The sequence below is a fragment of the Peromyscus eremicus genome, chromosome 12 (assembly GCF_949786415.1).
Source record: "Peromyscus eremicus chromosome 12, PerEre_H2_v1, whole genome shotgun sequence".
Lineage (NCBI taxonomy): Eukaryota > Metazoa > Chordata > Mammalia > Rodentia > Cricetidae > Peromyscus > Peromyscus eremicus.
The window spans coordinates 61,591,739-61,618,381 of record NC_081428.1 but is presented as its reverse complement, the minus strand read 5'-3'; the positions used below and the strand labels follow the sequence as shown (position 1 = coordinate 61,618,381).

At 49.0% G+C, this 26,643-nt stretch overlaps 1 pseudogene; it reads left to right on the top strand.

Annotated features, from left to right (window-relative positions):
• The window catches only part of LOC131922250 (glyceraldehyde-3-phosphate dehydrogenase-like), a 37,052-nt pseudogene extending 11,088 nt beyond the window's left edge, over nucleotides 1-25,964 (top strand).
• Nucleotides 25,965-26,643: the final 679 nt, after the last annotated feature.

The following is a 26,643-nucleotide window of genomic DNA, read 5'->3' as shown; positions in this document are numbered from 1 at the left end:
AATCCCAGCACTCGGGAGGCAGAGCCAGATGGATCTCTGTGAGTTCGAGGCCAGCCTGGTCTACAGAATGAGTTCCAGGACAGGCACCAAAACTACACAGAGAAACCTTGTCTCAAAAAACCAAACCAAACCAAACCAAACCAAAAAAAAAAAAAAAACAAAAACAAAAAAAACCCAAAACAACAACAACAAAAAACAACCGAGAGAGAGAGAGACAGAGAGAGAGAGAGACAGAGAGAGAGAGACAGAGAGAGACAGAGAGACAGAGAGAGACAGAGAGAGACAGAGACAGAGACAGAGACAGAGAGACAGAGATTGCAGGCAATTCAGACCTGCCTAGGCAGAGCGGACACTTAGAAAGCACATACAGATGACAGCAAAGCACGGGCATTCTGTTTGCATGACCCTTGACCTCAGTCTTCTCCACAACACACATTAATTTTTTTTGTTTTGTTTTGTTGGTTTCTTCTGAGGCGGGATCTCACGAGCTAGCTTCAAACTCATGATCCTCCTGCCTCAGCCTTTGGAGAGCTAAGGATTACAGGTGCGTCACCACGTCCAGGCCTCCCCTGTGTTATATTTAATTAGAAAAAAATCTAGTTATTAGTTATTTTATTTGTATTGGTATTTTGTTTGCATTCTGTGAGTGTGGGTGCTGGGAATTGAACCTGGGTCCTTTGGAAGAGCGGCCAGTGCTCTTAACCTCTGAGCCATCTCTCCAGCTCCCATATGTTATCTTTTAATAAGCAATATCTTTGCTTAATTCACTTGCCGTGTGGCTGGGGGAGACCCTTTGGTGTAGCACCCATCGTGGAAGCAAGCATCCATTTAACAGCATGGCAGGTGACTCCCCCTTTACCACCCTCCCCAATGCGGCGCCTCCTGTGGCCGGTCTGAGCAGGTCTGGGCAGGCCTGGGCATGGTGAGTATGCTATGCAGGCACTTTCCCACGAGTCATGTGACACCCCCGTGGTCTCTGTGGATAAACACACAGATACCGTCCTGATGGAAATGTCCTCAGACTGGAGCTACAGTTAGGTTCTGGCTGCCCCACAGTCCCCTTTCCTCACAGAAGCCAGACATGGATCATGGATGAAGATCTTCCCACCTTCTCTGCCTCCCAGCCCGTGGGAGCCTCTGAAGAGCCCCATCTCCTGGACTAAACAACAACAAAAAAAAAATTAGCCAGTCCCGGGCCGGAGATGGGTCGGTGGGTAAAAACACATTCTGTGAAAGCCTGATGCCTTGAGTTCAGTCCCCAGCATCCATGGTGGGGGAGACAACTATCTCCTGCAAGTTGTTCTTGGATCTCCACACATTCACCATCATGACCCTTTACGCTGGTTACAAAGGTAACACTTGTCTCCAAGGAAAAGCAACCTGTGAGGAGAAGATGGTATGCAGACCCGTGCATGTGTGAGGGCGGACCCAAAGGAGAAGCAAACGTCACTTAGTGTCACCTTTTCCTCGGGGTCTAGAGAAAAGACTGATCAGGTCCCATCTCCTTCACGAAACAGATACTGACACCCTGGAGGTTGGGGGCAATGCTCTAGCACCCCCCCCCCCAAGTGCCAGCATCCTGCCTCAGGGCTTCCTGGACTCCGTGCTACACCGGCCCTTCTGCTTCCTCCTCTGGTCCTGCATCAAGCTGACTATGAGACATGTCCTTTCTCCTTTTCACCACCGTACCCACGCCTCCCTTCCACAGGGCACTCAGGACATCGACTGCAGGCTCCAGGCCACGGCCACACTGCCCAGCGAGCAGCTGCCTGTCCCAGGGTCTCACTGTCACCTGCTCCTGGCCCCTCCTGCCCATATGTCCCCCACAACTGGAAAACTTTCCCTTCCCGTCGCTGAGGAGGGTTACCGGATACAATAAAGGAAAGCTGTGCTGTTCTGCATTTCATTGAACAGTCTTCTCATACACATGCTTGAGACTTTGTAGGAGTACTTACTGGAAACAGCGCGCTTTGTTGCTTAATGTGAAACTGACGTGTGACTGCTGGTCTGTTTTTGTTTGTCAGAGCTGCATCGTCACCCCTGGCAAGGTCCCCCCCCCCACTCCAACACCACCCTCCCTCTCACTTCCGATTGCCCTGACATTCTGGATTCCAGTTGCGGCGGAGCTGGACCCTGCACACCTCACCCCAAAACTCGGCTGCGGCTCACACCTGCACGTCTAAATCCCTTCAAGACACCTGCTCTTTTGCTAGCTCAGGGCACCTGTAGTTTGTGTTCATTTCTGTAATTCCTTCAGCGCGTTCTGAAGTGCATCCTCCCTGCTCCGGTGCTGGTGTGGAAGCTGCCCCAAGCGCAGGAAGGGCTGATGGCCGACGTCAGGGTGTGGCAGCCCTGCCCCAGCTTAGGTGATGCTGAGACCAAGCGTGAAGAATTTGTCTTTGGTGGTGGCTATGGAAGGACAGGATTGGCAATGGGAAGAAGCCCGGGACATAGAAACCCCACTCTGCGCTCCTCAGAGATCTGGGGCCAGTGCTGGCCGGCCAGCCTTCCCCTTGCGTAGAGCCAAGCACGTCAATACTTTTGAAGCATTTATCTAACTTGCTGGTACTCCCTAGTTGGAAGCTGGAGAAACACTGCAGATGTGCCCAGGCAGAGTCGAGCAGCAGCCCTCTGCAGGCTTACCTTGCTGTGGAGTTCTCCAGGGAAAAGTAGCTCACATCAGAGTGCCCTGCCCTGGGGGACATGTCCCTTACTCTTTGCCCTCTAGCTTGTTAGGCTACCTGACTTATTTTTAGATACCCAGAAGTTGTAAAGGGCGGGGGGAGCTCTTACCACTCTCAGGGGTGCTAATTCTTGCAGGAGGGGCAGCCCCAACCAAGATTCAGAGAGCCATACAGAAAAAAGAAACAACAAGCGTTGGCCCGTCCGGGCGTTCTGTTTTATACTGTGAGTTCACAAGCTGGCCGAGAGTGGACCTCAAGAGCTGAAATTGTTGCCCCAAAGAGACAAGACCGGACTCTGCTCCTGGACAGAGAGCATACCCACCTGGAAGCTTCCTCTTACCTCCCACGGAGCCCTTTCGGACTCTGTTAGAGTTTATGCTCCATGAAACCTTCATGAAGGTCCACTTTGCTCTGGGTTAAAGGGGTCATCATGGGAGCCATATTAGCAATGGCGAAAGCCAGAGGCGCAGAAAGAAGATCAGACAAAGCGGGAGGCATGGCCGAGGAGGGGAGAGCTGAGTCAGGAGTCACACAGGCAGATGGAGCAGGCAGGAGGGACCTGGGGATGAGCGGGGTGGGGGTGGGGTGAGGGGGGGGTGGGGTGGTGGTGGTGGTGGGGTGAGGCAGGCTGCTGGGTGCTGCACACAGGCCGGAGGAGAGGCAGGCCTCGCCTGGGAGGGCTGGGGCGTGGCTTCGGCTCTGCCTGGAATGACCTCAGGTATGAGGAGTGGATAGAGCAGAGATGGTCCTGGGGAAAACTCCCGCACGGAACTCTCACATCTGAGAAGAGGCTTGGCTGCTGGCATGGGCCTTCTTGGAATCCACGTAATAGAAGGAAGGTCTAGAACTCATGACATTTTTACATATGAATGTTACTTCAGCCACTGCCCTAGTCCTGTTCCTTGGGCCCTTCCTGGTTGTGTGAGGCCATGGGGGCCTGCTGGACCCTTCCACAGGGTGTTCCTCCCCACCTCGGGCAGCTCATCTATTTCTTCTGCGTACCCAGAGGACCTGAGCACACAGCCTCTTGTGTTCCCCCCAGCAGACGGGAGCAGGGACAAGCCTGTCACTCTTCGCCCCGCTCCCCGTAAAACCATCATGGCTCATTTCCCACCCCTTTCTCAGAGCAAGCTAGATGGAAACTTAGCTTGAGACATCTTACTTCCTTGTTCCTTTTGGCACCTGGGCTGTTTCAGTCCCAGCCCCAAATCCCCGCTGTGCCAGCACCCTCCAGAATTAGAGACCCACCCAGCCTGCCTCAAAGCTTGACAGTTCAGAGCAGGAAGAGACTGGTCAGCAAACCGGGAAATCGAGTGGGGGAGCAGCTCCCCAGGTCGCACAGCTGGGAGACTTTCCAGCTGTGAGGATCTTGATGACCCCTGAACCAGAGCAGCACCCATATAGAGCGCTCCGAAGATCAAAGCTAGATTGCCTCTCACCTGCCACCTCAGTTACAAGGCGCTGGCTGATCTCTCAGGAGCTAAGCAGTACAAGGCAGATCTGGGGAGCACAGGGTGGACCCAAGAAGCACAGGGCATACCCGGGGAGCACAAGGCGGACCTAGGGAGCACAAAGAAGCACAAGATAGACCTGGGGAGCACAAGGCAGATCTGGGGAGCACAGGGCGGACCCGGGGAGCACAGGGTGGACCCAGGGAGCACAAGGAGGACCTGGGGAGCACAGGGTGGACTCAAGGAGCACAGGGCAGACCCAGGGAGCACAAGGCGGACCTGGGGGAGCACAGAGCAGACCCGGGGAGCACAAGGCAGACCTGGGGAGCACAGGGTGGACCCAAGAAGCACAGGGCATACCCGGGGAGCACAAGGCGGACCTAGGGAGCACAAAGAAGCACAAGATAGACCTGGGGAGCACAAGGCAGATCTGGGGAGCACAGGGCGGACCCGGGGAGCACAAGGTGGACCCGGGGAGCACAAGGAAGACTTGGGGAGCACAATGAAGACCTGGGAAGCACAGGGCGGACCTGGGGAGCACAGGCAGACCCGGGGAGCACAAGGAAGACCTGGGGAGCACAACGAAGACCTGGGAAGCACAGGGTGGACCTGGGGAGTACAGGCAGACCTGGAGAGCACAAGGTGGACATGAGGAGCACAAGGCAGACCTGGGCCTCGGGCCACCATGAGCCAGGATGACTCCATTCCCTACTGGACCCAGTTCTGATTTCATGGAGGCAGAGGGTAAATGGTTGACCTTGCTGAGCCTCAGTGTGTTTAGAAGCCTACAGGGACCAGCCCTGGTAAACCTTCCTCAGAGTGGTTATGTGGAACTCAAGCAGGTTCTGGGAAAAATATCACTGAAGGAGTGTCTTGTGATGGGTGGCTAAACCTGTGCAGTGGATATTTGGATTTGCTTTGCCAACCACGTCTTGTTATCACATGCTTTTGCTTTGCTGACTCTGTTCCCATGCCTAGATGCCCTTCCCCTACCTTCATATATCTATCTGACAGAGGTTCGTGAGCCGTATTCCTCGCTCCCTCCCCATCCTCTGTGTGTATGTGTGTGTACGTGTGCATGTATGTGCATGTGCGTGCATGCGTACATGTATGTGGTAGCTAGGGGTCAACCTTGGGCATTCTTCAGGAACTGCCCACTTTTTTAAAAAGTATTTTGTTTTATGTGTATGTTTCTAAAGGTACACATGTGTGTGGCATTGGATCCTCTGGCACTGGAATTACAGGTGGTTGTGAGTTCTCATGTGGGTGCTGGGAACCGAACCCAGGTCCTTTGGAAAGAGTAAGTGCTCTTAACTGCTGAGCTATCTCTCCAGCCCTTCACCTTGTGTTTTTGAGACAGGGTCATTCACTAGGCCAGGGCTCACCAATTAGGCTAGGCCAGCTGGCTACTGAGCCCAAGAAATGGATCCTCCAGTCACTGCCTCCTCCAGCACGAGGAATATCATTACTGGTTTGCCCTTCCTTCCTTCCTTCCTTCCTTCCTTCCTTCCTTCCTTCCTTCCTTCTTTCTTTTTTCTTTTCTTTTCCAGACAGGGTTTCCCTGTGTAGCCCTGGCTGTCCTGGAACTCACTCTGTAGACCAGGCTGGCCTTGAACTCACAGAGAACTGCCTGCCTCTGCCTCCCGAGAGCTGGACTTAAAGGCGTGCGCCGCCACCACCGCCACCACCACCACCACCCGGCCTGGCTTTTTCTAATGTGGGTTCTAGGGCTGGAACACGGGTCTGAAGAACTTAAATGACAAGCTCCTCACTGCCTCAGCCACCTCTGTAGCTCTCCGTGTTCCCTATAGGGAAAGGCAGTGCTCTTCCGGCTAGGGGGTTAGGTAGAACAGGACTAAAGTCTTGATCCCGCCTCTGGCACATGACTTTGGTCATAGTCTTGATTCTGTCTCTGCTTCAATCTCTCTGTATTTTTTCCAGGTTCTTACAAAGACAACAGTTTATCCCCTCGGGCCTTAGTACATGCCAACATGCTCACAACACCCATGTCTAACTTCCTCCTTTATCCCAGCAGAGGTGTCCTGTGCTCACCACAAGCTCAGCTCAGTAAGCACCCTTGCCTCAAGTCCCTAAAACACTCGCTAACCACAATTATTAGGACCTGCCTGCCTGCTCTCCCATCTTATTGCCAAACCAGACTGATGGGAGCGGACGCTGCTCCCACGGCTGACACTTTGGTTTCTAATCCTGTCTCTGCTGAAGAGACGCAGCTTGAGCAAAAGAAGGGCCACCCTTCCTGTTCACTTTACCATCCGTACCACAGGATCGCAACTCCTCCTGGAAGATTGCCAGCAAGAAGAGGTAATCGGTCGCAGGAAAGAGAAATTAAGCTGCAGCTGACCTGGAAGCGTCTTCTCTCCTGGTAGCTTTCATGGTGCTGGAGGGTGCTATGGAGACTGCTAGGGGAGAAAAGTAGACCCTGCATGTTACCATGCCAACCTGCTTGGCAAGATGTGCCCACCGGTACAGGAGTGGGGTGACTGTTGTGGGGTTACCATCTGCTTCCCGATGGGATCTGAGGCCCACTCCCCAGGAGGGAAACCATGTTGTCATTGTGACCCTGAATTTTGGTTAACCCTCTCCCTGACCCCCTCCTCTCCCCGACACCCACGCTTTCCCCACTTAGACCTTTCTATCTCCATGATTCTCTGCGATTGTTTTCTCATTACATGTCTCCTAGTATTGCCCTTCCCTAAACAAGCCTCCCCCACCTCGTGACCCCATTCTAGGTTCCTGATCTCTGTCGACATTCACTCCAACCTAAACATACAAACCTAGAATTTGAAGCTAGAAACCACCTATGAGAGAGAAGATGCAGCATTTGTCTGTGTAAGCCTGGGGTTACCTCACTTAAATATTTTCCAGTTCCATCCATTTTCCTACAAATTTCATTTCTCCTTATAGCTGAATAAAAGTCCATTGTGGCACTTGGGAGGCAGAGGCAGGAGATTATCTGTGAGTTCAAGGCCAGCCTGGTCTACAAAGTTCCAGGACAGCCAGGGCTACACAGAGAAACCTTGTCTCAAATAACCTTTAAAAAAAAAAAGGCCATTGTGTATTTGTAGATGATGTATACGTATACACATGTGCATAATACCAAATTTCTATTATCCACTCACCCACTGATGGGCATCTGAGCTGTTTTCTTTTCCTAACTGTTATGAATAGAACCCTAGTGAACATGAATGTGAGGTTTCTATGATAGGATGTAGAATTCTTCCGGGAAATACCAAGGAGTGGTATTGTTTAATTTTATTTTTATTTTTTGAGGCAGGGTCTTATTGTAGCCCTCGCTGTCCTGGAGCTCACAGAGACCTGCCTGCCTCTGCCTCCCAAGTGCTGAGATTAAAGGTGTGCGCCATCACACTCAGCAACATTTTGTTACTGACAAAATTGTATATAGACTTACAAGGTACAACTTATGTTTTGTTTGTGGTTGTTGTTGTTGCTTTTTGTTTGTTTGTTTTCCAAGACAGGGTTTCTCTGTGTAATAGTTCTGGTATCTGCTTTGTAGACCAGGGTCACCTAGAACTCACAGAAATCCACCTGCCTCTGCCTCTCCAGTGCTGGGATCAAAGGTGTGCGCCACCACTGCCTGGCCGCAACTTAATATTTTAATAATGGGTGCACTATGAAATGGCTACGATGGGATGCATATTACTTCACAGTTTATAATTCTTTGTAGAGAGAATACTTAAGTGTAGTCTCGTAGCAATTTCCAAGCATGTAGCATGTTGCTGCTCACGTTAGTCACTGCGGCACACACACAGCTCTCTTGAACTTACTTCTCCGATTTCACTGAAACTTTGTGTCCTTCACCTGCCCAACCCCAGCCTTTAGTGACCACCTTTAGACGGATACACATTTGATGTTTTTAGAGTGTGCGTACCCTTCAGGTACCACATTCTCTCTGTCCGTTCCCTGTACGTTTATTCGCCCGTCCATTGCTGAGAACACTTCGTCGTGTCTGCCTCTTGCCTGTGGTGAATAATGTTGCAATAAGTGCGGTAGATGTCTCTTCAACATCCTGATTTGACATCCCTTGGACAAACGCCCACTGGCAATGGGCTTGTGGAATCACATGGTTGTTGCACTTTTAATTTCTTGAGGAATCTCTGCATCATTTCCCATGACGGCCATACTAATTCTCATCCCCCCCCGCCCCCCCAACCCCTCCCCCCCAGCACATGCAAGGTTTTCCTTTTCTCCACATCCTTACCAACACCCTTCTGTTTGTTAACGGCTGCTCTAATGGGTAGGAGGCTTTAGTTCACTGCGGTTTTAATGTTTATTCTCTGGCTAGTAGTGGTGTTGAGCTATTTTTTTTTCCCAAATGCCCATTGGCTATTTGTAGTCATACTTTTGAGAAATGCCTACTCCGATTCTCTGTCTATTTTTAAATCAGGGTTTTGTTTCCTTATGATTGAGTTGTTTGCCTTCCACATAGACTTTGCATGTAAGCCCGTATCGGGTGTACAGTGTGCAGCTATCCCCCACCCCACCCCCCTCCACAGGCATTGCTTGCCTGTGACATTTGCTTTGCTGTGCGGATGCTTTATTGCGACTGTACAATCCTACTTGCTACGTTTTGCTTTGTTAACTTTGCTGTTGGGGTCACAGCCAACAAAAACGTGGCCCAGACTGGTGTCATAGAAAGGTCTTCGTGTTTTCATCCCGTAGTTTCGTGGTTTCAGTGGTTTGGTCTTTAATCCACTCTGAGATGAGGCATTTGGTGTGAGAAGAGAATCTGACCTCTTTCTTCTGTCTGTGGCAACGCAGACCTCTCAGCGGATTATGGAAGAGACTGTCCTTCCCACATTGCTCTTGGCATCTCTGTGGAAGAATCTATTTCTTGAATCCTGATTCTGTTCCACTGGTCTGTGCCTCTGTTTTGGACCAGTAACCATTTCTATTACTGAGTTTGTAGAGTTCGAGAAAGATACGATACTGGCCTTTAATCCCAGCACTTGGGAGGCAGAGGCAGGTAGAGAGAGCTCTGTGAGTTTGAGGCCAGCCTGGGCTACAGAGTGAGTTCCAGGACAGCCAGAGCTACACAGAGAAACCCTGTCTCAAAAAACAAAAGCAACAACAAAAAAAGTATACTGAAATGCTGATAGCAGTGGATGATCAATAAACAGTTACTGTGTGTGTGCACATGCATGCTCATGCATGTGTGTGTGCCTGTATGTGTGTGCACACACATACACACACACTCACACACGCATTGCACACATGTGAGTGTGTATGTGGCTCCTTTCAATAATAACCAACAATGGGGCCAGGAAGATGGCTCAGTCGGCAAAGGACTTGCCGCTCAAACCTGAGTTTGGATCCCTAGGATCCAGTAGCAGGTGACTATAATCCCAGGGCTCTTATAGCAAGATGGGAGGCGGACACGGGAGGATTCCCAGACACTTGGGGGCTGGCTAGCCAGGTGGATACGGCAGAAAAACAATACCCATATGCATGCAGGCAAATGTGTGTGTGGGGGGGGGAGAGGGAGGGAGGGAGAGAGAGAGAGAGAGAGAGAGAGAGAGAGAGAGAGAGAGAGAGAATTAAAAAACCACAAAAGACTGAGATAATGGGGAGCCTGGAGGAACGAGGCTGGCCTGGAGTTGACGGTTGGGAGCCTGCTCCCTCAGCTGGCTATTTTTGTTCCCTTCTGTCCATCAGCTGTGCAGGAGGTGACTTAAGCTACTGTCCTTTAGGAGACTTTGGCTGCCTTCAGGTGGGGACCACTAGGGGCACAGAGGCTGTGTGGCCTTGAGCTGCCCTCTGGAGGAATACACTTGGTCTGGAGGACCATGAGGAGCTGAGGGCTGGTGGCAGGCAGTGCCCTGAGATGCAGAGGTTGGCTCCTCTGCTTCAGGCTCTGGGGGATGCAGGAGGCTCTCACTAACCAGCTCTTACGGGCAACGTAGCTGGTCGTGAAAGACGCACTCCCCCATTCAACCAGGAGCTGCTGGGCTAGGGGCCTTGGCCGTTCTTTGGGTAGATGCGTAGTGCTGGTGGTTCATCAGTGTGTGAAATGGTCAATATGGCAGCCTGAGTTCCAGGGCGGGGACTCACATTTTAACAGATGGAGTAGCTAGAACTGTGTCTGAGAAGAGGGAGTAAGTAGGAAGTGAGGGCCCCCAAACCTGGTGGCAGAAGTTAGTCAGGGAGCTGCCGAGGGACATGGAGGGACGGTGGAATTAGGGGCCATCTGAAGTGTTGTGTCAGGGAGCAGGGCAGGGGACTGGCGGCATATGATGAAGACCAGAGTTTGTTAAGTATAAGAGAAAAGATCTTTAGCCGGGCAGTGGTGGCACACACCTTTAATCCTAGCACTAGGGAGGCAGAGGCAGGAGGATCTCTGTGAGTTCGAGGCCAGCCTGGGTACAGAGTGAGTTCCAGGAAAGGCGCAAAGCTACACAGAGAAACCCTGTCTCGAAAAACCAAAAAAAACAAAAAACAAAACAAAAAACAAAAAAACTGAAAGAAAAGAAAAAAGGTCTTTTAACAGTTTTTTTTTTTTTTTTTAACAGTTTGTATCATCAAAACTAGGCAGGTGCTGACTTCTCTCGGTCCCCTTCAGGGAAAGGGCTCTGCCAGCTCTGTGCTGTAGAGCTCCTGCGGGGCACCGTAGAGAAGCACTTCTCAATCATGTGTGCGGTCAGCCCTGGTGGTGGTCCTCAGGAGCTGTGCACCTTTTGGGGGAGACAGTGTCTCTCACTGGGCTCTTGGGTTCATTAATTAGGGTGTGCTGGCTGGCTAGCAAGCGCCAAGGTTCCTCCGGTCTGTGGCCCTCTGGTGATGGGATTACAGGGGTGCACCTGCATGCCTACCTTTGTGTGTGTGTGTGTGTGTGTGTGTGTGTGTGTGTGTGTGTGTGTGTGCTTTGAGTCAAAAGAAGGCCCTCATGATGACTCAACAGTCTTCTCGGTCCCCTCAGACTTTATTTTTAGATTAAAAACCTCTCTCTTTCTGTGTGTGTGTGTGTGTGTGTGTGTGTGTGTGTGTGTGTGTGTGTGCATGCGCGTATATCTGTGCACCAGGTACATCCCTGGTGCCGGAAGAGGCCAGAAGAGGGTGTTGGATACCCTGGAACTGGAGTTACCAATGCTTGTGAGGTACGCTATGGATGCTGGGAACCAGAACCAAGTCCTAGTGTAGCCAGTGTTCTTAACCACTGAGCCATCTCTCTAGCTCCCCACCAGCCTTTTTTACACTGAACTCCAAAATAGACACTTCCTGTCGCAGTACTCACAGAGATGCGCAGACTTTTGAAGCCCTGGGGTTGCACCTCCCACTGGTACCATTCCAGCCATTTCCTGCAGCAGTGCTCAGTGTAGCCTGGGGAGGCTCCCCAGACCTGCCAGGAGGTCCCTGCAGGCAGGTTCTCTGGAGGGCTCCTGTCTTTGTCTCTCTGTCACTGCCTGCCTTTGTCACGTGTGGCTGTCTCTCAAGGAGTTCCTGTCAACATCAGCGGCTCATGTAGGTAGATAAATCTTCATTTTTAAAGCCTATAAAATGATACAATGTTGGGAAAAAAAGAAACGAAGAAGGAAAACCAGAGGAAAAGAAGAAAAGCAGAGGAAGGTTAAGTGGGGGAGGTACTGGGGAGGGTGGCATAGAGATTAGGGTAGGAGGAGGATAGTTAACACGAAGGATGTTTGAAAAAGCCATATGGAAACCTGCAATTTTATAAGCTTCCCGTGTGTGTCCACATAAAAGAGTTTAATTGGAGTGACTCTACACTCCTCCCAGATGCCACCGTTGCCAAATAAAAATCTCAGTGCCACGTGTGGGATACCTCCTAAATTGTAGGTCAGGGGTGTCCCAGAGACCCCCAAATAACCTTTTTATTTTCTCTGCCCAGGTCTGGCCACAGTCAGAGTCATGACCACCCAGCAGCAGGCATGGAAGCCGAGTTTAACGTTGGTACCGGATTTCCCACCCAAAGCTGCAGCTAGGCCTGGACGAAGGGCCTTGGCAGGCTTGGGAAGACTCCTCCTGCCTCCCTCCTGCTGCCTCTCTCCCACCTCTGCCATGCAGGGCGCTCAGGAAGGTCCCAGACTGTTCCAAGCCCTGCTTGTTGGCTCTGGTGTGGCAGAGCCCCATCCTGATTCCCTGATCTGTGCCTCAAGTCCTGCACACTCTTCAGCTCTCTCAGAACTCCAGGCTCTTCTGCCTGTGGGGGAAGCACAGCAGTCCTGTGGTCCAGCTCACGTCTGGAAGCTCACCCCGTGGAGACGCCAGGGTCTGAGGGATAGGGGTTGGACACAAGGCAAGGCTGTCTCAGGGATACAGGTGACCCAGAAAGGCATCAGGCTGATGTCTCAAGTTCTTTTTTTTTTGGGGGGGGGTAGGAGTGGGGAATATTAATGCGAGGGTCAGGATAGGTGCTATATAAGAAAAAACAGCATTTCCAGGGACTTGAGCTGGGAAGCCTGGTGTTTTGGTGCCTACAGGGGTAGCAAGTCCCTGTGATGACATTCTTTTATCTTCAGGGCAGGATGTCTCAGTTTGCGTCAGTGTTGTGGTTAACTGGCTTCTGGAATCACCTCAGAAAAACAACCAATATTACAGGAATGTAGAGTGAAGGGCAAATTCTAGGCCTGAGGAAAGGAATAGGAAACATGCAAAATGAAGTCACAGACAGGAACAGCCTGTCACCTTTCTTTTAAAAATTATTTTACTTTTAAATTGTATTTTATAAACTTTATGTTAAAAAAAACTCTTGCAAATAAATAAAAACATCCCACACCCAAATTAACCAGACCCAAAGTCTATTCAACTCAATGAACTCTTAACAGTTGGAATAGGCATTCGGAATGGGAGTTGTGCAGCTTCACACTGAGTTTTACACTTTAAATATCAACCATGTTTTATGTACTTATCCACCACCCAAACCAAAAAGCCCACGACAGAATTAGAACTAGAAAAACACTTCACTTTAGCTCCTCTTTTCATAACTCATGTCCATCACCTACATTCAGTCCTTCCTCATCCCCTTATATTTAGCCTTTCCTGTTCGCTTTTTTACATATTATATTGTTCCCTACATGCACATTTATTTACATATATATTATTGACTAGATACCACATATGAGAGAGAGGTTGTGATTTTTTTTTCTGAGATGTGTGACCCTCTTAATGGTACACATTTTAAGTACCTCCATTTTCTTGCAATTTTTTAAACTTCATTTTTCTTTAGAGCAGAGTACAAAATTTTCATTATCCATTCATCTGTTGATGGACAACTAGGCAGGTCCAATTCCTTGCTATAGTGAATATAGCAGTAATAAACATGGGGGTGAATACTTCTATGGTAGAGTGTGGAATTCTCCGGGTATAGGCTCGGGAGTGAAATAGAGAGGTCATGCTGTAGTTCTATTTTTAATTTTTTTTGAGGAATCTCCAAACTGATTTCCACAATGGCTGTATTAATTTGTGCCCCCCAGCAGTAGTGAATAAGGGTCCCTTTCCCTCCATGTCCCTCCAACATCGTTGTCACATTTGTTGATGGCAGCTATTTTGAGTGGGGTGAGATGCTCTCTCAAAGTAGTTTTAATTTGCATTTCCCCGATGCCTAGGGAAATTGAATCCTTTAAAAATCAATTGTTGGCCATTTATGTTTCCTTCCTGAAAACTGTCTGCTCAGTTAATTTGCCCATTTGCTGTTGGTAGTTTTATTTCCTTGGTGTTTAGTTGCAATTCTTTGTGAATTCAGGATATCAGCCCCTTGTGGGCAGTGTAGCTGGTAAAGATTTTCTCCCATTCTGTGGCCCACGTGCTCCGATTGCTTTCTATGCTGTGTAGAGACTCCATTGTCATGTAGCCCCGTCTGTTGATACTTGGGGTTGGTTCCTGCACTGTGGTGTGCTGTTCAAAAACGTTTTTGCCCACCCATGTCTTGAAGGGCATCCCTTGTGTTTCCTTTTAAAAGTTTCAGAGTCTCAGGGTTCTTTGTTTGTTTGTTTTGGGAGGGCTGGTTTTTTTGAGACAGGGTTTCTCTGTGTAATAGAGGCCTGGCTGTCCTGGACTTGTTTTGTAGACTGAGCTGGCTTTGAACTCACAGAGATTCACCTCTCTCTGCCTCCTGAATGTTGGGATTAAAGGTGTACACCACCACATCCGGTGTGGTTTTAAATTAAGGTCTTTGATCCATTTCTGAGTTGGTTTTTCTATCAGGTGAAACATATAGTCCAACTGATCTGCAGGTGGAAACCTAGCTTTGCCAGCACCATCTGTTAAATAGGCTATCTTTTTTTCCAAAGTATGTTTTTGCCTCCTTCATGAAAAATTAAGTGGTTATAGCTTGATCATTTTATATCCGGGTCTTCCATTCCACCGGTCTACTGACTGTTTTCCTGCCAGTAGCAGGCTGTCTTTATTACTACAGGCCTATAGTATGACTTCTTTATAGCAGTCATTTATAGACCCAAAGGGTTGAGGTAGCTCAGTACTAGAGCACTTGCTTATCATGCACAGGCTCTGAGTTCAATCCTAGTCAAGGGATGGACACGACATGACGCCACAGATACCAAGCCTTTTTACCCATTGTAATCACCCATTTTCAACAAAAATGGCCTCTAACCCTGAAAAAGTGACCTAGGCCACCATTACTGTTATAAGCCACACATCAGAGTGTTACCTACAATGTTTCTAGGCAGAGACTCTGTACTGCCCAGCATGTGATCAGCCAGCAGCCTGAGAGGGGAGGGGCTTTTTGGCTTCCCCATCTTCTAGTAGGAAGAGTGAGGAGTGAACGGTGAATCCATTTGTCTTAACAATAAAAACCCAGACTCAGATATCAGGGTGAAAGCTGAAAGATCAGAGAAGCAGAGCAGCCACCAGAGACTCCTTACTTCTGTTGTTTTAAAAATAGTAGCGGCGCTGTTACCGGGCGAAAAGGTCATGAGACACGACAAAACCCAGTATCAGAGCTTTATTAGGAGGAGGGTGGGGGGATGGAAGAGAGTAACCAGGCCTGGGGAGACATATGTGCAGAGAGAGAGAGAGAGAGAGAGAGAGAGAGAGAGAGAGAGAGAGAGAGAGCGAGCAGGGGAAGGAGAGAGCAGAGAGAAGAGAGGGGAGGAGTCTGTGTCCAGCTTTTTAAGGATTCCCCTGCACATGTGCATGTGGGCTTATGGAGCTATGCCATGCATATGTAGATTGCATGACCTCACTGTGCACATTTGTGCAATCATGCAGCACACTGATGACGTAAGACCCCTTGCTTAGCTACTGAACTGCACATGTACGGTGGTGTAGCTGGAATGGCAGAATCCTAACATTCCAGACTTTTTGCTTATTATAAAAAGTGGGTGGGGTGGGCTGGGGGGAAGTGGGGGGAGTGGGAGGGGGGAGGACAGGGGAATCCGTGGCTGATATGTAAAATTAAATTAAATTATAAAATAAAAAAAGTGGGTGAACAGGAACAGGGGCATCGTTTCTCCCAGAAAAACTGCTTCCAGATGATTTGGTGGGCATCAGTTGACTCTGGGGGGGGATAGGGAAGGGAGCTTCTGAGGTAGACAGGCATCCTAGGGTTGTCTACTGCTTTAGGAATCATTCGACAAGGTGCTGTCCAGGTGGATTCAAGCTGGTTCCAGAGTTCGCTGATCTGTCCAGGTGGATTTTCTGGAGCTCGGAAAAAAATTTGAACATATTAAGAAGCAGCCATGAGAAAATTAAAGTCTTGGGATAGTGGCCATGACATTGTAGTGTTAAGTGTTTAGTACTCTGCTTACATTGGTTAGTGTTAATGAGAGAGAGATTGGAACGTGTTTTTCATTTTTACCTGAGATAAGCCTTATCAGAGATAGATTATTTTAAGGCACCTGTTTCCTTTATTAGTTTAGCATCCAGGGGACACAGGTGATCAATTGTTGAGAGCATCTAACAGTAATAGATTGTTATATTAAAGTCTGTTTTTGCAGGGCCCAGACACTTTTGTGGTCTGGGGGTGTAAATATCTTTTAACTGTTACTGTTCCCTACCACCTGGGTATATCTGATGGTCTTTGGACCCCAGCTCTATGGTGATCCTGTAACAATTAGCTGAGTAGTTAATTAGAAGAGGGAACCAGGAATAGAAAAGCTTGTGGGGTGAGACCTTATTTTTCTGGAATTGGTGACAAGGCAGTGGATCTTGGTGTCCTCTGGAACTTGAGAGAGAGCAGGGCCCTGTCTATGTCATGGTGCATGGGAAGCACTTCTGACTGGTCTGGAGTGAGGCACATGGAGGGAGCAAATGAAATGAAAGCTCCTACCTTAGCTGGCAGATCTATTCCCATTAGGTACCCCTGAATAAGTGGTAGGGTCTGGTGAGGTGGGTAAGGCTGTCCCCCTACCCCGACAATAGGGAAATGTGGAGAGGCGGGACCCCAAACTCCCTCAGGACTGAGTAAGTGGCTTGGTGTCCAACAGGAAGGAAACAGATTGCCTCCATGCTGCATCCTGGGTTCCCTGCAAGCCCGTGGTCAAGCCTAGGAGGTCTGCTGGAGGTCTTTGTCTGATGTCCCCATGCCACAGGGGCAGTCAGCTGACCAGTTATCTCTCTAGGTGCCTTTTTGAACAAGGCTCAATTGATGGCCTGAGGAGGGGCAGGGCACACACTAGCCCACGTGGCCTTTTTTAGCACACATTTAAAACAGGGACCTGGAAGCCCTTATGCAGCTGCTCGGATAGCATGTGCCAGCATTTGGCAATTCTGTTCATGGGCTTTCTCATCTCTCCCATGGTACCTTAAATCCCACAGCTGAGACTTCTGCCTGTGGGATCAGGAGGCCTCTCTCCAGATGCTTAAGCTTAGCCCTGATGTTGGGAAGCTCTGGGAGACAAGAGACGGATTTTATTCTGTGTCTTGAATTTTTTTTTTTTTTTTGATAGTTTTCTGGCTTGAGGACAGCTTTAGGAAGACCCGCCAGGAGGCAGGCTGTAAACTGATCTCTGGCTAGAGAGCCATCTGGATTATTATGATCCCAATGTGGGTCCTCATCATAAACTTATTTACATGCATCCTAGCCTGGTTTCAGGCCAATCTGTGCTTAGCGGCCCGCCCGGTACGGGAGAACAGAGCAGAGGTCAGATGGGTGAAGGTTCTTTGGAGTCAGAGATGTCTCAGGTTCGGGAAAGACTCAGAAAGGGAAGGTTCAGAGCTTAGGTAAAAGCGCAGGGATAAGGTAACTCTTTTCATTTGCCCGTTTGCTGGCAGAAGTTAGATAATTCCTGTGAAATATCGGGGTTCAAGCAGCCGTTATGTGGCCAAATTTACTGGTATCTGGGGATATTTAAGGCATTTCTCAGAGGAGTGAGACCAAGAGGAAGAAGCCTCCATGACCCATGACTGCTGCCGAGAGAAAAAAAAATTAAAAATTAAATGGGATCCCAGACTCCCATCTCGAGCATCCCCAAGGATAGGTAATCTGTGGACCAGCATAAATTATCAGCACAAGTTACCCAGCTTGTCATCACAGAAGGGGCAAGGGCTGAGAGGGTGTACTTACCAGAGGACTCCCCCAGGAGTCCAGACAGCATTCAATACTTCATCAAGAAAGACTGTGTCCTGGTACGCAGCCGAGGATCCCCCAGGGGTCTGGTGCAAGACACGTGCGGGGGTGGGGGTGGGGTGGGTGGGTGGGTGGGGGTGGGGGTGGGGGGGTGGGGGGGAGCAGAGAGAAGAGAGGGGAGGAGTCAGTGTCCTGCTTTTTAAGGATTCCCCTGCACATGTGCAGGTAGGCTTACGGAGCTTTGCCATGCATGTGAAGATTGTGTGACCACGCTGTGCACATTTGTGCAATCACGCAGCACACTGGTGACATAATACGTAAGACCCCTTGTTTAGCTACTGAACTGTGCATGTGCGGTCATACAGCTGGAGTGGCAGAATCTTAACAAGTTCTATGAAATCTCAGGCTGAAATGGGCAAGATCCTGTCTCTATGAATCCTCAGACTGAATTAGGGGGTCAGAGATCCTGTCTCCACCCTCCTTATATTCCTGTCTCCACCTGCTGATTGTGCTGGGATTAAAGGTGTGAGCCACCACCGCCACCACCACCACCAGGCTTTGTTTCTTTTTCAGACTGGTTCTATCTTGTATAGCCCAGGGTGGCCTTGAACTCCTGATCTTCCTCCTTCCTCCTCCCCAGTGCTGGGATTAAAGGTGTGAGCCACCACTGCCAGGCTTTGTTTTTTCTTTAGACTGGTTCTATCTCGTGTAGCCCAGGGTAGCCTTGAACTTCTGATCTTCCTACTTCCTCTTCCCAAGTGCTGGGATTAAAGGTGTGTGCCACCAAGGTCTGGCCTCTATGGTTAATTAGTGGCTAGCTCTGCCCTCCAATCTCCAGGCAAGCTTTATTTGTCAGAACACAAACAAAATATCATAACAACCGAGGAGGGAGGCTTGAGCTGTATAATCCAGGAAGTTCGATTTACCCCTGGTCTTCTCAGAAGTGGGTGGGTCTCTGCATGCAAGCAGTTTGCTAACATTGGGGAAAGAACATCCATCAGACAGCTGTCAATGAACCAAAGCAAAATGTAGCATAATGTAGCTAGAGAGTTTTGGGTCCCGCTAAGCCCCGGCAGTCCGACAGCCCACTTATAAAATAAACACACAGACGCTTATATTATTTAAACTGTTTGGCCTAATGGCTCAGGCTTCTTGTTAACTATTCTTATATCTTAAATTAACCCATTTCTATTAATCTATACTTTGCCACGTGGCTCGTGGCTTACCGGTACCTTACATCTTCCTTGTCATGGTGGCGGCTGGTCGTGTTCCCCTCCTCAGCCTTCTACTTCCCCCAATTCTCTTCTCTGTTAGTCCCACCTATACTTTCTGCCTGGCTACTGGCCAATCAGTGTTTTATTTATTAACCAATCAGAGCAACACATTTGACATACAGACCATCCCACAGCAGCATAAAAAGAGGGTAAGAGGCAAAGGCAGTTTGGGAAGAATGTAAGCACCCATAGCATTCTTCCAGCCAATTGACGGACAAGTGTGCCCCTAGGCAGGCTGGCAGAGGCCCCTGTCCATCTCAGTGTTAGTTACTTAGGGACTCTCTGGGAGGCCCAGAGAGTGGAACCATGCAGAATGTATGGACTTGCACGGTCCCTTTCCTTAGCCACAGTCCCTCACATAGGTGGGTCCCCACCCCTTGCTCTTCAGAATCTCACAGAAACTTCCACACAAGGTCAGGACGATGCAGCAGTCCGAGCCAGCATTTTTGAACATTACACCAGTCAGTGTTGCTACAGCTTTAGCTTTACAAAATTGTTCCAGCGAGACATCGCGTGTGTGCGTGTGCGTGTGTGCGTGTGTGTGTGTGTGTGTGTGTGTGTGTGTGCGCGCGTGTGTGTGCATGAGGAGACCACCATGTGCATGTGTGAGAGAGTTCATCTTAGGGAATCACTGGGCAAAAGAGCAAGAAACTGCATCTAGTTCAACGGATTCCTGTAAAAGTATGAAAGACCGGGGTTGGGGATTTAGCTCAGTGGTAGAGTGCTTGCCTAGCAAGCACAAGGCCCTGGGTTCGGTCCTCATCTCCAGAAAAAAAAAAAAAAAAAGTATGAAAGACCCACACACCCACAGGCATCACGGGAGGTCCCAAACACTTCAGCTCACCTCATGTGTCATAGGTCACCTCATTCCATATCTGGTGTCAGATGAACCTCCTTCCACCCTCCATGGTAACAGCCACGACCTCCCCCCCCAATTGCAACTCTTTCTGGAGACCAAGTGTGGTATTGGTGTAGTAGAAACGTTTCATGGCCTGTTAACTGTGTAAATGTGCTACCACTCTTAACAGGTGTATGTATGTATGTATGTATGTATGTATGTATGTATGTATGTATTTATATTTACTTATTTTGAGACAAGGTTTTTTTTTTTTAGTTCTGGCTATCCTGGAGCTCGCTATATAGATCAGACTGTCTTCAAACTCACAGGGATCCTCCTGCCTCTGCCTCCAGTGCTGGGATTAAAAGTGAGTCCCACCATGCCTGGCTAGGTGTATGTTCACCAAAGATGTAGTTTTTTGAGGATGAGCGTTAAGACAGGGTCTTGTTAGGTAGCCCAGGTTGACCTCAAATTCAAGACCCTCCTACTTGGGATTTTCAAGTATGGTGATTTCAGGTGAGCAGACCACACACAGCCACCAACAAGGTTTGGGGGTCTTGTGCCCCTTACTCCATCTCCCCTGTAAGTCCTGGGTTTTATCCCATGATTGGGCACAGGAATGTATATGTTGTGTTACAGCTGGGACCACGGCATAATTTGTGGAGTCCCATCACAAAACTTCAAATGTCAAGATGTGACAGACTATACCAGAGCAAGCAAGCAGGCTGCCTTTGGAAGTGGGAGCCATGGGGGGTGGGGTGCACAAGCCATGAGTTACTGAAGCTGTGGCTACAGAACTGGCAGCTGCTGTGCCATCTCTACGTGTGTGTGTGTGTGTGTGTGTGTGTGTCCTGACTCAGGTCATCAGGATTACGGGCAAGCACCTTTGTGTTAAACTATCTTGCTGGCCGAGGCTTCTTTCATACTTGAGCCATTCAGTTGTCTACACATGTTTGGGCTTGAATATGAAATGTGTCCCAGAAGCTCATGGGTTAAAGACTTGGTTGTTACCCTCTGAGAGAGTCATGCTCTGATGGCATTACTAGAAAATGATGGCGAATCAGGAGTGCGGCGGACTCGGAGCAAGTGGGTCACTGCGCATGCGCTCTTTGAGGCTTGTCTCCCGGTCCTCTTGGTCTCTCTTCTAGTCATTGACAAGATGAGCAGCCTTCTTCTCCATCACACCCTCTCTTCAGGATGTTTCTGTGTTGCCAAACATCAGGGAAGACTGGAGCTAGTCGACCGTGGATTCAACTTTCTGAAATCATAAGGTAAAATGATGTTTTCCTCCTTCCAGTTTTTCTCTCAGGTTCTCCCCAACGTTACTGAAACTATGATTAACACATCGAAATCCTACAAACACTCCGCACTCACCCATTTGTTCGTGTGCCCATTGGACAAACATTTGGCTTCCCAGGGTTGGGCCCCGGGCAAGGCATGGTGACTTGAGGGAAGGGACTCTGTGGTACCTAAATGAACCACCCAAGGAAACCAAAGACAGGGAAGAGCCAACACCTGGTGTCAGCTGAACCTTGGTTCCCCCTGCCTCCTGGATGTTGGGAGACAATTTTCCGTGACTCAGTCACATTTCTGCAAACCTCAAGAGCAAATGCATTGACAGCCCTTTGTTCTGGACTCTTCTAGAATGTTTACTCAGTGAGATCATTGGAAGACAAGGTAGTGTCTCCCTTTGGGGTAGGAGGTGGATATATTTGCTGTCAAATATCATAAAGACAGCATTTAGCTCTGAGGAAAAAGGTCGAACAGGTTTGTTTTATGGCGGTAGATAAGGTGTTGGCGTTTCCTAACCTGGGGCTCGGCAGTTGGGATGCAAGCCTACTTTGGATCACAGAGTGACCTGGGCCTGCCACTGTATCATCTCAGGGGAAAGTCAATGGAATCATGAACTTGATGCTACCAGCTGGGACAAAGTCCTTTGTCTCTAAGCCAGGCTCCTAGCAGATCTAGGAGACAGCTGTAAGAGGGCAAGCCTGGACAACTGGGCATCTCTGGGGATCTCTGAAAAGACCAGGGTGGAACAGGTGAGGACGCTGAGGGCTGACTGGAGACCGGGCTGGCCCCACAGTGCCACAACTACTCTCTATTGGCTAAGTTTCAGCCAAACCCTAAGGTCCTTTGAAGACCAGCCAAGGAGAGGTCACGGCAAACTTCCTCCTCCATGCAGAGAGAAGGAAGACCTAGGGGAACTCCTGGGGCATCATGAGAGAGGGGGGACCTGGCCCAAGCTTCCTGAGGTGGGTGGGAAGTGGCAAGCGGGCCAGCGAGGAAAGGGGCAAGCGGGCCAGCGAGGAAAGGCCTGAAGTCCAGGGGACTCTGCAAAAAGCCCCCTCTCCCTTGATGGTGACATTCACATGGCACAGTCTATCTTTCTCCTTCTACGAACTTCAAGGACTCGGTCCAGTGATAAAGCAGAGACCCACCAAGCATGGACACCCTCCATGAGGAGCCCCCTCTCCACATCCCAGAAAAACACATGCTTCCGGAAGGCAGCCACCATGCTGTGCACGGCCCCTGGGCTCAGCTCCATGAGACTCCTGTTTTCTCAGTAGGACCTGGGGTTCAGCCGGGTATGTGGGGGCTTTCACCCACGTTCTGGGGAACTAGGTGAGCCAGCCTCTGTGCGTCTCACATTCCTCACTAGGTCACATGGGCGAGAGCATCATACTGTATACGCTGTACCAAGGGGACTCTGGACTCACTGCCTCGCTTGTTCTTGTTAATACTTCTGTGCCTGCCCTGGCTGGGTCCACAGTAGTCAGATTGCTAATCCACCTGAGACAGGATTGTATTGAACTTGGTCCCTTCGGTGGTGGTTCAAGGTCTGAGCCATTAGCCTGAACGGGACCTGTGAGTTTGCTTAGCACCTCCCTGCAGACTATCCCACTTCCTCCCTGCCTTCCTCATCTTCACATATTGGATGAAAATACAGACTCAGATCCCGAGGAAGACGCATCACTGTTGTTCTTAAAAGCACAGACTTGTAGATATGTATAAAGCCCGAGAGGCTTTTTATCTTGCTTCTCATTCTGATTAACCAGGAGTTGAGTATTAATATTGGAGGCAGAGTAAGTGGCTTTCACTTTGATGCCAAGAGGCCTGAGGTGAACTGTCTTTTCCACAGCCTGGTGTTCTCAGAGAGCCAATATGCAGCTTAGAACTCACAATCCTCCTGCCTCAGCCTTTGGAATGCTAGAGTTATAGGCATCCCACTACACCTGGCTCTCTTAAAGCTTTTTAAAAGTCAGTTTCACAGGTGTCTCGTGACCTGTTGCATGTTTTATATACATATAATGGTAGAGTCTATATCTAGACCATATAGACTCTAATGCCACAGTTATCCAGCCGCTGACACTGTATCAAGTTCTACATTTGCTACTATAAGGCAGGCCCTGTAGCATGTTGGAGCCTAGATCTGCTGTACAGTCAGGTTGCATCTGAGGCTTGAGGCTTGCTTGAATTGCTCTGTGAAATCGTCTAGTGCCAGAAAATTTTAAAAGCCTCAGATAAGGGGCTGGAGAGATGGCTCAGCAGTTAAGAGCACTGGCTGCTCTTGCAGAGGACCTGGGTTCGATTCCCAGCATCCATGTAGCATCTTACAACCATTTGCAACTCCTGTTCCAGGGGAATCAGTGTCCTTCTCTGCCTCCTTGGGCACCAGGCGTGTGCACGTACATGCATGCAGGCAAAACACTCATGTCTATAAAATAAAAAAATTTAAACTTTTTAAGTTTTAAAAATTTTCTCCCTATTTTGATCATATTCTTTCTCCTCTCCCAACGTTTCCCAGACCCTACCCCCACTCACCCAACTTCACTTCTTTCTCTCTTTCTCTTAACAACAACAACAACAAATTTTTTTTTTTTTTTTTTTGAGAAAGGGTCTCATCTTGGAACTCTCGTTGGTTTGGAACTCACTTATATGGACCAGGGTGGCCTAGACCTCACAGAGATCCACCTGCCTCTGCCGCCTGAGTACTGGGATTGCAGGCGTGTGCCACAATGCCTGGTCTCAATAAATAAATAAGTGAATAAATAAGTGAATAAATACATAAATAAAGACTCCCTGCTCCTCTGCATTGTGGAGCATCTTCCAGCACAGTGCCAGTCTTGTGCCCAGACAGGGTAGTGAAGGTGAGAGAGTGAACGGATTTGGCCATTTTGGACCAAGGCTGTCTTCAACTCTGACAAAATGGGTATTGTTGCCATCAGCGACCTATTCATTGACCGCAACCACATGGTCTACACACTCCAGTATGACTCTACCCACAGCATGTCCCACGGCACAGTCAAGGCTGAGAAAGGGACATTTGCCACCAAAGAGATGGCCATCTCCATCTTCCAGAAGGGGGATTCTGTCAACATCAGACAGGGCAATGCTGGTGCTAAGTACGTTGTGGAATCTACTGGTGTCTTCTCCGACATGGAGAAGGCCTGGGCCCACTTGAAGAACGGGGCCAGAGTGCCATCACCTCTGCCCCTTCTGTTGATGTCCCCATGTGCCGCAGGACGCAGAAATATGAAGTAGGAATTCAGCTGACTGTGACAAAGCTATACCTGGAGGAAGCCAAGGGCTTTTCCAGAGGGTAAAGTCAAGACTTAAGGAGTCTTGGTGATACTGACTTTTGAATATTAGCCATTTCCTGCAATGAATTTCTCGTGTGCTATTGTAGCTTTTCCATTCCTAGAACAGTGTGTTTGATCATTCATTGGGCACAATTTCCCCTATACAAGTCAAGTATTTGGATAACTTCCTCCAACTGTGCTAACAACAGATACGGTTAAGACCCCTAATTTCAGGCCTTTCTGTAATTATTGTCATTAGCAACATCTGGCCAGGACCTTCTCCAGATGAAAGTATCTTATCTGAGATACTACCCAGACTTTCTAAGAACAGACTGCAGCATCCAGACTATCTGTTAGTTCCTGAGGGAAGATAAAAATTTACAATGAGACAACTGCCCGGGCCTAGTGGATGAGTTAATCAAGCTTACCCCTCCTTTCCTCCAAGCGCTATCTCTAGTTCTAGGTCTCCCTTTAACAATCTACTCAGAACTAAAGGCTTTTACATACCAGGTACATCCAGTTGTGGTGCAGGTTGCCTAGTTACCCAGCTACACTTCTCCTGCCCTGCCAGAAAATGGGCAGCCGAGTTAAGCTGAGAGAAATATGACTCCAAAGGAGTAAAAGGCAGTTTTATTTTCACTCATGACTTATAGACTCCTAACTCTTTACCTAACCACTTCTAAGAATATAGTTTGAGCATATATATCACCTTTTTCAGATCTATTAACCGAATTTAGCCTGTAGTTGATTTATTCCCCATCAGCCACTTCCCTTTTGAGTTGCTAAGATGGCTGACAATTACTGATCTTTCGTGTGGATCTTATCACCCCTCCTTTTGACCCTGAGGGAATTCAAGCCTGGTGACCTTGCCTTAGCCAGAGCATTGCTATTGTGTGGGGATATAACTGTAAACCTCAGAGACTTGAGGAGGATTAGATTGAAGAACCAGAAGAACGAGATGGAAGATGAGGAAGAGCTAGATGGGGAAGAACTAGATAGAGAATTAAGATAGAATTTAGAGAGAACAGCAGAAAAATATAAAGAGAAATCAGGCAAGAAAGGACTAAGAATGAGAGCAGAAAAGAAGCAGTGTAGACAGAACTGACTCAGAAGAACAAAGCGAATGGACTAAAGAGTTTCATGTATGCAGATTCATTTGATATCGTTAAGGTTAGATTCCTCAGCTGGTTGTTAGATTCTTCCACGGACCCTGGGAAAAGGTTACCGAGGGGCTGGACTCCAACAGTCTTTGCTACCCATGTTTGTGATGGGTGTGAACCATGGGAAATACAACAGCTCGCTCAAGATTGTCAGCCATGCTTCCTGCACCACCAACTGCTTAGCCCCCACCCCCACCCCCAAAGTCATCCATGGCAACTTTGGCATTGTGGAAGGACTCATGATCCCAAACAGTCCATGCCATCACCGTCACTTAGGAGACTGTGGATGGCCCCCTGGGAAGCTGTGTCATGACAGCCATGGGGCTGCCCAGAGCATCATCCCTGCATCCATTGCTGCTGCCAAGGCTGTGGGCAAGGTCATCCTAGAGCTGAACGGGAAGCTCACTGGCATGGCACCTGTGTTCTTACCCACAATGCGTCTGTCGTGGAGCTGACATGCCACTGAGCATCTCCCCTCACAGTTTCCATCCCAGACCCCCAGAATAAGGGGAGGGGCATAGAGAGCCCTTGGATACTATCAATAAAGATCTCTGCACCCCCCCAACAAACAAAAACCCAGAAATCCTTGAAAAAAATCAAGCCTTGATAAAAATGTCCTTTCAAATCCATCTTCTCAGTAGTCTGGTTGTACTGTCTCTTTGTACCATAGTTCCCTATTTCTCAGTCTCTAAAACAGTCTCTGAGACCATCTATGTAGCTCCGCTGGCCCCAGTGATCCCTTGATCCTCCTGTCTCAGCCTTCCAAGCGTGGAGATTACAGGTGTGTCCCACCACGCCTGCTCAGTAACTTCTACTATCTTTCGATGTCTGCTTTCCTTGGAGGGCACCCGTGGGTCCCACAATCATGTGCTGAGCATCAACTGTGTCCTAAGCTGCCAGGGTTGGCTACTCTAGCCCTGCCATGCAGGTGTGGAGACCAAGGCTCATCTAGAAAGTCACTTGCCCAGAATGACACCAAAGCCCTTACTCTTTCCTAGTACCTGCTCTGCCTTGCAGGGCACAGCAGCGGCCACTCTCAGAGAGATGCAGCCAGCGACTCCCCTGGGCCTGGGCAGCTTATTGTACATCAAGGGAAACCTCATCTTTCCTTATTGCTATCACACATGATGTGGT